Source organism: Triturus cristatus, chromosome 6, assembly GCF_964204655.1.
Source record: "Triturus cristatus chromosome 6, aTriCri1.1, whole genome shotgun sequence".
In the NCBI taxonomy this organism is placed as follows: domain Eukaryota; kingdom Metazoa; phylum Chordata; class Amphibia; order Caudata; family Salamandridae; genus Triturus; species Triturus cristatus.
The window spans coordinates 1,440,717,674-1,440,731,510 of NC_140589.1; the positions used below are offsets into that span (position 1 = coordinate 1,440,717,674).

At 46.4% G+C, this 13,837-nt stretch overlaps 1 protein-coding gene across 1 annotated transcript in view; it reads left to right on the plus strand.

Moving 5' to 3' along the window:
- IFNGR1 (interferon gamma receptor 1) overlaps positions 1–13,837 on the plus strand; it is a 240,652-nt gene that overhangs the window by 171,871 nt on the left and 54,944 nt on the right. The window lies entirely within an intron of this gene.

The following is a 13,837-nucleotide window of genomic DNA, read 5'->3' on the forward strand; positions in this document are numbered from 1 at the left end:
TCCCAGCTGATCAGCCCCTCCCGTTACTTACTGGTGGCTGCTACACAGCTGCACGCATCAGGCACCACAAAGGCAAGCCCGTCTGCGCCTGAACCGCGTCCAGCGCCACCAACCCTGGTCCCTGCACCTTTCACCGCTATGATGCCATCCTTCTCCGTGCCGGATGCTCAACCGTCTGCCACCCCGCATCGCCAAATGACACACAAGAACCGTTCATCTGCCACACCTGCACCTTTTCCTGCTTTTGCACACCAGATCTACCAACCACACACCCCCCAAGAACCAGACTCGACCACCTCAGCTGCATCGTACTCAACACAAGCTCCATCAACAAACACGCTGTGGAAATCTGGAAACTGCTCGACTCCATTTCCCCTGACATTGCCTTCTTCACAGAAACCTGGATGAACCCCACCTCTGCACCAAATATCTCCATCGCCATCCCCGACGGATACAAAATCATCCACAAAGACTGCGCCAACCAACCAAGAAGAGGCATCTCCATCGTATACAAAAACATCCTCTGCCTCACAACTAGCTCCGACAACCACTCACTCGACATGAAGCACCTCCACTTCCAGATCCAGACCAACCCGAAATCCACCCTGCGCAGCACCCTCATCTACAGGCACCCGGACCCTGCCCCCCTAATCCATAGCAGACTTTATCGCACACCATGGCCTCGCTTCAACAGACTAAATCCTCCTCTGCAACCTCAATTTTTGCCTGGGCAACCTCAGCGACTCCCAACACCTCAGCCTTACTGGAGAATCCCGGCACCATCGGACTCAAACAACTGGTCACTTCCCCAACGCACTCGCCAGGACATGCGCTCAAACCCATCTACTCCGCAAACAACATCTCCGTCAGCCACACCACTGACCACCGCTGCGTCCACTTCTCCTTCACCAAACCCACCCAATACCACCACGCCCACTGCTACCCATGCAGAAACTGGAACAAGGTCTCCGAAGGCCAACTCTCCACTGCCCTCCGCAAGACACCACCGCCAACCTCAGCGGACACCAACACATCAGCACGCACCTCCACTTACGGACCTCTGACTGCGCCAGCACACTGGCCCCCCTCAGGAAACCATCCAGCAAACAGCCCACCGAGAAAGCCAGACAGTTCTTCCCTGCCCTCCTAGAGTCCAGGCACACCTGTAGACCACAAGAGAGAAGATGGAGGAGCAGCAAGACCCCAGCAGACTACGCAGCCTTTAAAACCGCTGTCGCCACGCACCACCACCTCAACAGAGCCATAACGAAAACTGCCATACAGGATCTCCTCAACGGCTAAGCACACAACAGCAAAGAACTCTTCACCATGATCAAAGAATTCAGCAAATTCAGCGCGGATGCCACTGACATCCCCCTCCTCTGAAGTCCTCCGCGACAACCTGGCCACCTTCTTTCACCGCAAGATCACAGACAACCATGACAGCTTAGCAACGCAGGACCCACCCACCCCACCCGCAAGCACCACACCCAAATGCTCCAGATCCCAGCAGACCTTGCTCAACTGGGCAACCCTCACCCCGACCACACCTTACGGATCACGAAGACCATCCACTCTGGAGCCCCCTTGCACCCCTGTACCACCACATCTTCAACTGAGCCAGCCCCATCATCGCTCCTGAACTCTGCCGCACCATCAACTGCTCTATCGAATCCACCACCTTCCCTGAAGACCGAGATCAACCCCCTGCTGAGAAAAACCTCTGCCTACCCGACGGACCTCAAGCATTACAGACCCATCTCTCTGCTCCCCTTCCCAGCCAAATTCATCGAGAGAGCCATCAACACCCAACTCACCAAATTCATTGAAACAAACCACATCTTGGATACCTCCCAATTAGGCTTCCCAAGCAACCACGGCACCGAGACTGCACTCCTCGCCACAACAGACGACATCCGCAATCTCCTCGATCGAGGCAAAACCACAGCCCTCATCCTCCTGGACCTCTCTGCTGTTTTTGACACCATCTCCCACCACACCCTCCACGCAAGACTCCACGACTCCACGACGCCGGCATCCACGGCAGAGCCTTAGAGTGTACCCTCTCCTTCCTCACTGGCTGAACCCAGAAAGTCAGTCTCCCACGGTTCTCCACAGAACCTACAGAGATCAGCTGCAGAGTCCTTCAGGGCTCCTCCCTGAGCCCCACCCTCTTTAACATCTCCATGGCACCGCTGGCAGCCATCGTTGGAAACCACAGACTAAGCATACTCTCCTGTGCCGATGACACCCAGCTGATTCTCTTCCTCAACGACGAACCTACCGCCGCAAAGAACAACTTCTACAACGGGATGAAGGCAGTCCCCACCTGGATGAAGGACAGTTGCCTCAAACTCAACTCCGACAAAACCGAAGTCCTCATCCTGGGACATCTCCTGGTGGACCGCAGCACTCGGATCTCCCCCACCCCCCACCGACTACGTACGTAACCTCAGCATAATCCTTAACTCCTCACTCTCAATGAGCTGCAAATCCACACCGTCTCATCCTCTTGCTTCCACATGCTCCATCTGCTTCACAAGATTTTTAAGTGTTTCCCCACAGAGTCCAGAAAAACAGTCACCCAGGCGCTCGTCAGCAGCAAACTCTACTACGGCGACACATTCTACGCCGGCACCACCTAGAAGCTCCAAAAGAAATTGCAAAGAATCCATAACACTGCCGCAAGGCTTATCCTGGACATCCCCCGCTGCAGCCACATCGCCGATCACTTGAGAAACCTACACTGGCTCCCAATCAACAAAAGAATCACCTTCAAGCTCCTCATGCATGCCTACAATGCCCTCCACAACATCGGATCTGAATACCTCAACCACCGGCTCTCCTTCTAGACTACCACCAGACACCTCCGCTTCACCAACCAGGCCCTGATCAATAACCCACGGCCCGAGGAAGATCCTTCTCCTACCTCACCACTAAGACCTGGAACTGTTTCTCTATATCTCAGGCAATCACCCTCACTGCCTCAATTCAGGAGGGACCTCAAGACCTGGCTCTTTGACTGAACTGACTCTTCGACTGAACTGCAGAACCCACCCCCATAGCCTCGAGACCTTAACGGGTGATTAGCAGCACTCTATTAGAACCCTGATTTATTGACTGATGTCTACCTCATGCTCCCCGCTCACTGTGTCGCTCTCGCTTACCCATAAGCTTTTGTCCCACACACATTCATGTTGCCGTCTCTTGCCTGTGCACTTCTGCTTTGTGTACCTATCCCCCATCTGTCTTCTCCATGCCCCCTTCCTTAGTATATTTTCTCTTTATTTCTCTCTCCATAGGCCTTGTTCTTCCTGTTACTTGCCCTTATCGGGCTCCTGATTTCTTTGTGTTTTGTCTCTCCCAAGTGCTTGGTCTTCATCTTGTTTGATCCCATCCGTTACTCCATACCTTTGTCCTCCTTTTCATTCCTCGCTCTCTTCCATCCCCTTCATGCCCACTTCCTTTGATTTGTCTCCCCCCCCCCATGTACTTGTTCTTTGTATTGCTTGCAGCCATCCCTCTCATCTATGCCTAGGTCCCCTCCTACCATCCCTTGTCTTTCTACGTGCACCCAGCCCCTCCCTCCTGCCCTCCATGGTCTTGTCTGCTTGCCCTCAGAACCTTCCTCCCTGTGTTTTACTTGCGTCATTGGTAGCAACAGAGCACTATAAACTTTTTGACATTTTTTTCAGTTGTTTGGTTTTGTACATTTGTGAATGTGCAGAACTCCCCAGGAGGACTTCTGCAAGGGTTGGAGCAAAGCGGATAATCCCATACTTGTTTTGGTCTGTCTCAAAACTGTGTGCTGTCTACAGGCTTTCATTCAACCAGCTTGCAGCCACATGCCTCTTTCTTCAACGAAGAGTCTGGCATCTCCTCTTGCATTCTCCTCTGCTAATGATGAACAGGACCATAGCACAGATGTCCCATAGCCAGGCACACACACTTACTTACACTTAACAAATACATGCAAAGGAAAAGTCCACAAGTAAATGACTGAGACCACACCAGGTTTTTTGGAGCAAGTCATGTTGCAGGTTTATTAGGTACAATAATGGGTTACCTTGCAGGCAATCCAAGGTCAGCCAGTGATGATATAACCTAAGCTGGATGTTCGCCTGATTAGCCATTGAGGACTAGGGAAACACAACATCTCGTTATGAATCTTTGGGGTTCACCCCACGTCTGGACCCAATAGTCCAGGAAAATAATTCATGCCTAGAGTGTTACCAGGCAAGCCCTTAGTAACCCAGGCTTACAACTGCCCATGGGAATAACTGGGCACCGTCTTTCATCCTGGTGCCCTGCATTAAGGACTCACTGGGTAATGGCTTGAAGCCCCTCTGGGCTCTTTCGGTTGCTTTTCGCACCAAAGGCCTTTGGATTGCCCTGTAACTCTGCCAAGCCTCAAGGGTGGCAAGCCAAGCCTTAGGGGTGGCAGCTGCCGGCACTGAGGCCCCCCACTATTACCTGTCACCTTATCTGACCTGAATTAATTCCATTCTTGGTGCCAAGCACTCTTGCTGCAGCCGTGGGTTCAGTCAAATGCGTCTGTTGTGTAGAGTGAGCGCAACTTAAGGAGCCTTGGAGGACGTTATTTAAAGATTTGGTCAATGGTAGCCCTCTGTACCTCTTGAATAGATCCGCTATACACAATGTTATTTTTATGAAGTCTTAAACTTAGATCACTGTTTGAGGGGGCAGGTACCCCAAATCGTGGTTACACCGTTGATGCTTCATTAGATAGCGGCATGGTGATGTGTCTGCGCCGGCTACACAGATCATCCCCACTGGGGCTGGTTTTATTCCTGCAAACCAGTTCAACGCTATGGCACATAGTTAACATGTCTGACATGACAGAGAGACTAATGGTGTTAAACCATTCTGTGCACTCAAGGTGCTGATCCTTTGTGCTTTTAATGGAACATAGCTTGAAGAGGCTTCCTGTGTTCGCAAATTATGCTTGTTAAGGTATTGCCCCAAGGTCTCGAATTACTAAAGAAGCCATGATACAGTCATTTAATGGTTTAGTAGTCTGCCAAATTGACCCCAAACCTACTCATGGATCATAAGTGTACTCACTTTAGACCACCGCCATCATTCAAACTTAATTGCACATTTCTTTATGCCGTTATGAAGGTGTGTCGATAATCAACAGGTGTGGCTTTATTAGCATCTGGTATGTAAAGGTATTATATGTCTCAAAATGTCATAAGTATACTTACATTAATAAGCTATTGTTTGTGGTCAACCTAATACCATTATCTTTACTCTTTTATTAACCATTTATATACTTTATTAATGGTCTCCTAGGGGCTGACTAAAAACTGCTTTCCCCATAGTTCTGTGTGGCATACTCTATCAAGCACAGTGTACTGTGTTCAAATCCATTATTCTATACATAGGGTATGGCTATGCTTATTCTGTTTATGGGTGGGGGTGGGGTGGGTTTAAACTAATGGCCACATTTCTGGCTTGGATCTGCTAACCGTGAGCAGTTCCATTAAGTTGTATAGGGACACACTGGACAGGCTCAGTGGGAGCGAATAGAGGGCTGCATCTGTAAAGCAGCCCATCACCCAGGTCAAAGCAGGCACTTGAGTGGCGGGGAAGTCGCAATAATTAACAGATGAGTGCTACGCTTGGCGTAACTAGGGCTGATTGATGGGACCCAAGCTTAAATATACATCAAGGGGCCCAGAGTTGAAAAACCACATCACACTCTACCATGGGAGCCATTGAGTGGTCATGCCATGTGCGACTAAGTGGTTAGAGGGTGCCTGTTTTATTTGTTTTTTTAAAATTCAATTTAAGGTAAACCGTGGATCCTACATATGCCAGATGATGAATAGTGTCTTTTGTGCCAGACAGTGTGAGTGCATTGCTGTATTTGGGGGTAAGAGGCATAACCCTCCCCAAACATAAGCAACTTGAATATTTGACTCTGATCCACTTAAAGTTCCGTAATGCCCCCATGTGGATGAATGGGTCGCCTCTACCCTCCCAAACCTAGGCCTGGGTGAAACTGAAGGTCACCCTTAAGGTGCCCCCCATGTTCTACTTCATTGTGTGTCTGTTTTGGCTGGAAATCGATGAAACCTCTGAAAACTACCAACTGTGAGGTTGTGCTGGTTCCCTCCAGTCAATCGTATGTGCAAAATTCCAATCTGGAACATGGAGTAAACATGTGTGCAAATGTTCTGTGCAAAATTATGATCAGGCTAATGTTGAAATGTAGACAAGTCGAAGTTTTATGAAGGTTGGAACATGGAATAAAGCGTGTGCCCAAATGTACCCGTGCTTCCTTAAATGCCTGGACATACAGAATGCTTCCTAATAAGATGGATCGGCGTTTATCCTCTGAGCCAGGAACCAACATGGAAACTAACAAGTGCTACGAAAGCAGCACCAACCTAAAATTGTAGGTATATCTGCCAGTTGCTGGAAATTCGGGCATGTTAACCTTAAGTAAGATGGGAACCTTTGCTACACCCAGTTTACCCTACTTGTCTGCACAATGAGGTACCACAGCCACCTTAATATGACATGCCTTCGGCATCTGAAATGAGTCCCAAGTCTGTGGGTATGATAACATGCACTGCCCTCTGATAACTACTGTGCGCCTAGTACCTCCCCAACCATACCAAGTTCCCCTACTCGTACTCAACTACATGAGCTGTGCCGGTTAGGGTGTTCATTGGCAACAATCCCTTTTTTATTTTCATTAAAAGCACCCTGTTTATTTCCTCCTATTGACCTGTCCTGTGACCAGTACTGAAGAGTGGCCTGAATATTTTCAGCACTGCCTAGACTGTCTCCGTGGAGCAATGGGGCATATAAGGTGGATCCAGACCCGAAGTGACTTCACTGAGGGGAGTTGGCCTATCTCCTCAGGTGCAAGCACTCCACCCCCGTACACCAAGCACTGAGGGGGCTAAAGCAGATAAGAGGGGTGCATAGCCTGGCAGGGGAATGCAGTGATACGGTGCTGCCTGCCAAATGGTCACCCTGCATGTGGCACAGGCAGTGTCGGATGTCCGTTAGTCCTAGAGCAGTCATACTCTTTCTGAGTACACTCCTTCCAGAGGAGGAAGAAGCATTTAGGCGTTCCAGGAAGTATATCCCCCTGTCTGTCCTCGTGGGCCTTTTATTGGATGGGCCCAAGGCTCGAGGGCTTCAAGCAGTCGCAATCCATCGAAATCTCCAGACACAGCATCAAATGACCGTTTGTGCCCCTTTGATACACCACCTTTTTTAGCACAGCCTTAGATGGCAGTATTCTGGTTCGTGGGAAACAGAGTAGGGAACCAGAGCACCTCCTGGACTTTGAGATTTCACATTTTGTCTCAGGAAAGCCGGTCCTACGATTCTTGGCTGTGTCTGTGCTTGTCGCTCCCAGAAGAGTCCCCAGCTAAACAGGCACTTCCAGTTCATATTCCTCAAATACATTTAGAGTAAGAGTTCTCGACATGATTGAAAGGTAAGGTGATACTTAACTAGTAAATTGTGCAGTGACCAACTTGGATCTGAAGAGTCCAAGCTATTTCCAAGTAACACGAGGTCTTTGACCGTATCCTTCACTGCACTTCATTGCTGTATAACATGCATTCCATCGCCTAGCCCAATTTGCGGAATCTAGGAGCTCTTTCATTGTAGAAACGGCCATGAAATTCAACATAACGAAGCTCTGTTTTTTGAGGACCCAGCCTCCTCTGCAGTCCTGCTTGGTGTTGGCAGACCGGTACTATAGATTTTGTTTCGAGGTGTTGACAATGAGATAGTTATACACAGTTGGCGAGAGCGAAAGTGGCTACTTTAATGACTGAATCAATCGTCTTTGGATTTGTCAGTCTACAGAGCCCTCAAACCAGCCCAGAGGGAGGTTGCAGTCCGTGAAATGAGGTTTTGGCAATATGCAGAAATGCATTGAACAAGAGTAAGAAAAACAGGCATATGGCTTAGATAAGGCTATGTTCAGAGAGAGACTACTCCTCTAGGAGGTGTTGGGAGAAGCAGAGGGAAAAACATTACTGTGCTGGTAGCACACTTTTCAGACGTATGAAACATGCGCATACACTCCCTGGGCATTGGCAGAGTCAAGAGAAATACAAAGAGGGCTCGAGAAGCATCTGGGGTAGCCTTGTATGGCGATTGAATGTTTGAAAATGTATCTTCTAATCTGCAGCTTATTCACTGAAAGGTCTTATTGTCTAATGTTTCATATTTGCTCGAACATCTCTGGGTGACATTAGCATCGAAGATGTTGATTTTTTTTTTTTTTATTGAAAGGGTGCTTATGTGTTAAGGTAATGACGTGTGTTAGTCGTGTGTTCTGATTTGCTAAAGAAATGATACTTTTGCTCAATCCGTGATGGGTTTGCAAAATTGCTAGTTTCCTATGTAAGAATTGTGTATAAGAACCCCTAGATTTGGGGGTGAGCCAGGGATTTCCCTGAGCTTTCCTATGCTAAGGATGCAATCTGATTTCCTAATGATTTTGCTGCCTACAGGGACTTAAAATATTTTCGGATTTTACATACACTTTATCACTTTACATCCAAGAGCCTTCATGGCTTTGACTCGCTACCATTTATTTTGAATTTTTGTAATAAAACCCTTGAACTTTTCATTGATCTAGAACTCTGTTATTGAGTGGACCCCACTATTTATTAAACTGTTTTTACTCTGCTAATTTGGTGTTCTGGGAGGGACTCATTGATTCATGAAATTGAGCTTTAACACTGCCTCTGATCCAGTAAACTGTGGGAGAAACGAATGAGGGAAATGTTGGGGTGTACAAATTTGAGAGTAAGGTTTTTCTCCCACATTGCCTACTTCCATAAATTTACTACTGTGCTTCTTACACTTAAAAATGTTGGAGATGTACTACGAGGCGCTGGTATAATATGAACCCACTTCAGAATTTTAATTTGCCTCCAACAACTTGCATTTGATTTGAACTGCCTTTCTTTTAGGCATCATGCTGTCGCACATAAACCTTCCTCTGTTATCATGGTCATGCTCCCAGAAATAGTTTTGCATTACGTCTCTAATTTAGATGAACTCCTTGGCTTCTTCTGACTGTTCAGCATCCAATGCCTGAGTGGAGTTACTTCTGGAGCACTTTTCTATTTACTGAGAACTGCTGTGAGGTCAGATACAGAGGTGGATTCTATCAAAATACTTTTAAGGCTGGGTAATAATTGAAATGTAATGAAAAAATAGGAAATCCCTAAAAATGTTGGGGGAGAATTAAAATAGAATGTGAATTATCTATCTCGAGGGAAGAATGCTCAAATGCTTGAAGTGCACGGCTCAATGGCGGTGGAGGGGTGTTGAAAGATGGGTGGTGCTTATCTGTCAAGTATGCGTTCAAGAGATTAATAAAATCACCTCACAAGACGATTGGAGCCCATATGAAAGACCAAGAAACCTCATTTTAACCTTTCTCAGAAATCTTGATCTTCCACCAGGTGGGAGCGGCAAGATCTCTTAACAGGACTTTTAGGTTATCCAGTTTAGTTTGTTTTACTCAGGATTTCATGCCTCCAAACACTTTAGCACCGAAGGAAAGGGTTTGTGGACATTTTGGTGGTATGGGAATTAGAAAATTCCCTTTCCCATAGGCTTTAGATACTTATTCCATACTAAGGCATAGTGCTTAACTATGAAGGTTTCCCTCTAGGTGCCCTTCTAGGTGCTCTATCAATAACGTTGTCCGAATCTGGAGAAGAATCTAGCTTCTGCAGCAGCTTTTGCAGTGCTCCTCACCCTATGTGGTTATCTCTGGTTCCTTCCTGGTTAAGAATGCTTCTAAGGCTGTCACTGACCTTTTCATTATGTGAGAAACTATTGCTATTATGTATACAGCACAGCTGACGCAAAGTGTAACCAAGCATTGGCAGAGCAAATAGGTCTACCTTTGGTTTGCTAATGCATGTAGATGCTGGCACGGACGTGCACTGTTTGCGTGATTCAGCACTTCAAAGTCAGAACTATTTAGCTTGTCAATGCCAGGTGCCTAAGAGGGAGCAGCACAAGACCGCAGTACCCCAGACTTGTACTAGTTTGGAGAGTGAGCATTAGTACCTGCAGTCTTACAGACTCTTACTAGGTGTGAGCATCACAAACTTACAGTACTGCAACCTATGAAAAAGAGCAATTTATTACATCGCAACTGCCATATAATTTCCAAAATGTTTAATAAACGAGGTGTCACTTATAGAAGAAAAGACTGGGTTTTCTTTAGAAACATCATGTCACATCCTAGAGCACATAAATAATTTTAGCTGATATTTCATGTAAGCATTTGCCTATGTGGGGGGGGGGGGGGGATATAGGCCTTCGGCATTCACCAACGCTGAGGACAATGCAGCTCATGTTTTGGAACAGAAGCACTTTGTGGAAAGCGGAGTAATACATCACACAGCCAGTGGCATGAGGTGAGAGCTGTTTACTCTGTGTTTTGGAACTTTAATAACAAATAACCCTAGCAGAGCCCTACGCTGTCATGGCTGGATCTAACCTAATGGTACATCTGTAGGCTCTTTAAGCTCTGTCTCTTATTGAGAGGCATAGGTGTAGGCAAGTGAAGGTAGACTAGTCTAACTATGGTAATCTTTTTCGGTCTTTTCTGTGGTAAATACTTTTGAAACATATTATTTTAATCTGTCTAGTGTTACTGCCCTTGTATCGCGATTTTGTTTGTGTTCAAATTGTGACATATGTCCTAGTAGATGAAGGTGAGCTGTAGATATGTAGGCAATCTACACATAGCATTTGTTCTCCGAACAGCCAGGCTTGTTGAGTACAACTATATTTGCTAACTTTCAAGACTTTGTGTGTCCTTTGGACTTGGGTACAACTAAAATCGTTCTTCCGTTCATGGAGAGGAGCATGGTAACTACATTTTATAGTTTGGTGAAGGATAATCTCACCTGCCAAGGTTTCAGATTGCGATGTGTGACATTTTCTTAATTTCGGTTTCATTATGAGTGACATTTCAATAACTATGAGTTACTTTCTCACAAGCAAAATCAAGCAATGAAGGCGAGGGAGACATAAATATCAGAAATTACACCTATTTCAGCAACAAGAAACTTCAAGAAGATCTTAAAACTGCTGCAAAGCACCAGGAATGGAAGTGCCCTTGTAACCTGATCATACTGTAAGCAAATGTGTAACCATGATATTAAACATGAAACAGATTGTCATTTATCATGTGTTAGGCCCTAGGAAATACATGCACCTGTGTAAACTCTTTAAAACAAAAACCTCAGTATGCAGCATGTGATTTCTTTCACCATTTATTATAAGCAGTTTAATATGTACCTCACTTCTAGAACTCCAGTAATGAAACAAGTAAACAATATAGCTGCCTTATATCAATATGAATGTCTCAGCTACAGACTGACATTTTGTGGAATAATAAGAGCTCAGCTGAACAGTTTACTTACAGGCATCCGTGTATTCCAGTGCTTTCTTGCCCAACTCAACAATGTTTGCGACTTTATTAACCTCAAAAGGATGAAAGGGACAGCCAGCCCTGCTACAATCCCAAAACTTGACCTGCAGTTATTATGTGAAATTTGGAGCACGCATTGATACCCGACTTGCTGCCTGTGTCGCCCACCTGCACCAACTCATGTTCTAGAATCTACAGCGGCGATTATAGCATGTCAGGCGTACAATAACCTTCTGTGTATGGCTGACAGCTTAAGACGTTCCCCAATAGGCAGCCGTAAACTTCCATAGATTAATATACAAGTAGCACGCTCTCCTATAATTATATTAATTTCATGTTATACTGTCACAACTAGCCACTGGTCGTTAACTTACTGTGTTCGTTCTGTTGTTCTTCTGCCCCTAGGCTGAGGCAGCGTGACTTTCCACTGGTAACACCGGCTCTCTAACCACGGTCTCCTGACTGCATCATGCAGCAGTGCAGTCTTCCTCACCCAGTGGCCTCAAGTCGGCTGGCCCGGGCTGCTCTGAAATAATTCGCCGGCGGGCGGTGTGGCCAATAATTTAGCTCCTGGGCCCCAGCACAGTTGTCCCAGCAGGACAGGTCTGAGGTGTGAACAGCAGTGTGTTATGAGCCAGCGGCCGAGCACCATGATGCCCCGGCCCCTTCTCATTGGCGCCCGTAAACCAGTGAGTGAGACTGAGCAAGCAGCCGGGCCAGTCCGCAGCAGAGTCCCCAAAAAATTGTATAACTCCCTGCGCTTTCTGGTAGCAGGATGTGACGTCCTCCTGCTGTGCCAGCGCTACAGCGAGTCTGAGACTGTGTCACTCAGATCACAACAAAAAAGGGGGGGTAGGGTCCGAGGGAAAGTTTAAAGACTAAGACAGACTCAATCCCCCATACAATTACTAATACAACAAGGAATCTGTCAGTCTGAAAAAATGGGCACAGTCGCCAATAGGATAGGAATAAGCGAAGAGTTTGAAAGGGGAGCCTCAGAGTGCTGTAGGATTTATTAGGATTTCCATCAAAAACCAGTGATTGGTGAATATCATCATCTGGATATCCACACCTTCCCACCACTGTGATTCACTCCATCTTGGAGTTTCATTCGTGGTTAGTTAATGACCGGAGCACATATTCGAGGCCCGGGGAGGGGGAAGGAGAGAAGACAGCCAAGCCGCTAGTTAAGGCAAGATGTGTGATATATACCGAAATGATATATAAGTGGTGCAGTGCAGTAAGGTGAAATACTAAAAAAGGATAAGGAGGAAAAAGAAAGTTTATTAAGAAATATTCCTGCCAATCCTTATCTAAAAATGGTGCAGAAACAGCTTCTAACAAATAGGCTGTTTGACAATAGGGTATATGTTTCAGCCTGCTTGCCCGGAGGGTCAATGGCTTTCGTCATGACCTTCATTATATTATCGCTACTGCAACAAAAGTGAAAAAATTATAAATTGTGAAACAATGTTAAAAAATACAACCTTATTATGGTGTATAGCTTCTTCGTACTGTCGGTGTGTATATGAACATCTGATCAGCACGAGAAGTGAGCCTCACCTCACCCGGTAATGACTCAGGTTTGAAGGAGGCCCCGCCCTCTCCGTCGGTACCTCAATGTAGAATCTGAGCCGTTTGGGAGGTGTGTCACTCAGCCCTGCTGCACCGCAGAAATCAAAGGTCGATGCATTGTAGCAACACTGGCTGCCATTGTGAGGCTGAGCCTGCTCAGCTGCTGGGAGCATCCCAAGTCTACGGAAGCAGCCCGCGCAGGCCACACAGTTTGCAGCGTGCTTACTGTGACAGCTGGAACTACTGCATAAGGTGTGACGATGCACTTCAGTGCGGTGATGCGGAGCACCACACTGAAATACGTTAGTCTAATGCCTGATGCGTGGTACTTGGCAGCACTGGCTAATGTAAGTTTGCTGTTAAAACAGACAAGGAGGAAACATGAATTCATTTTTGTTGCGTTCATTCCAAGTGCATTTTTCAATATGTGAAAGTCAAATACAGATTGGGTTGAAACAGGAAATAAGCAACGTATTAATATTGGGCGTTGCACTCAGAGCAGCCACATGCAAGAGTATCTAAGTGATGTAACCTTACAGTGAAGAACCTTGTATAATATCTGACAAGCTAGTGTTGGTCAGAAACTTTAGTAGGTGCAATGTCTTCCCTTCGGAGTAAAAGTAGGTGGGCCCCTTGTTTTGTTCACCTTTGTTTATCTTAGACTGTCTAGATTGGACGGAAGTGGTTGAGATATGGGTTCTTGCTTGGTTGGGAGACATAAATCTTCTGTCTCCATTTAATCCAGTTTGCAAAGCCACAAATGTACTGTTATAGAACATGCCACTTTCATTAATA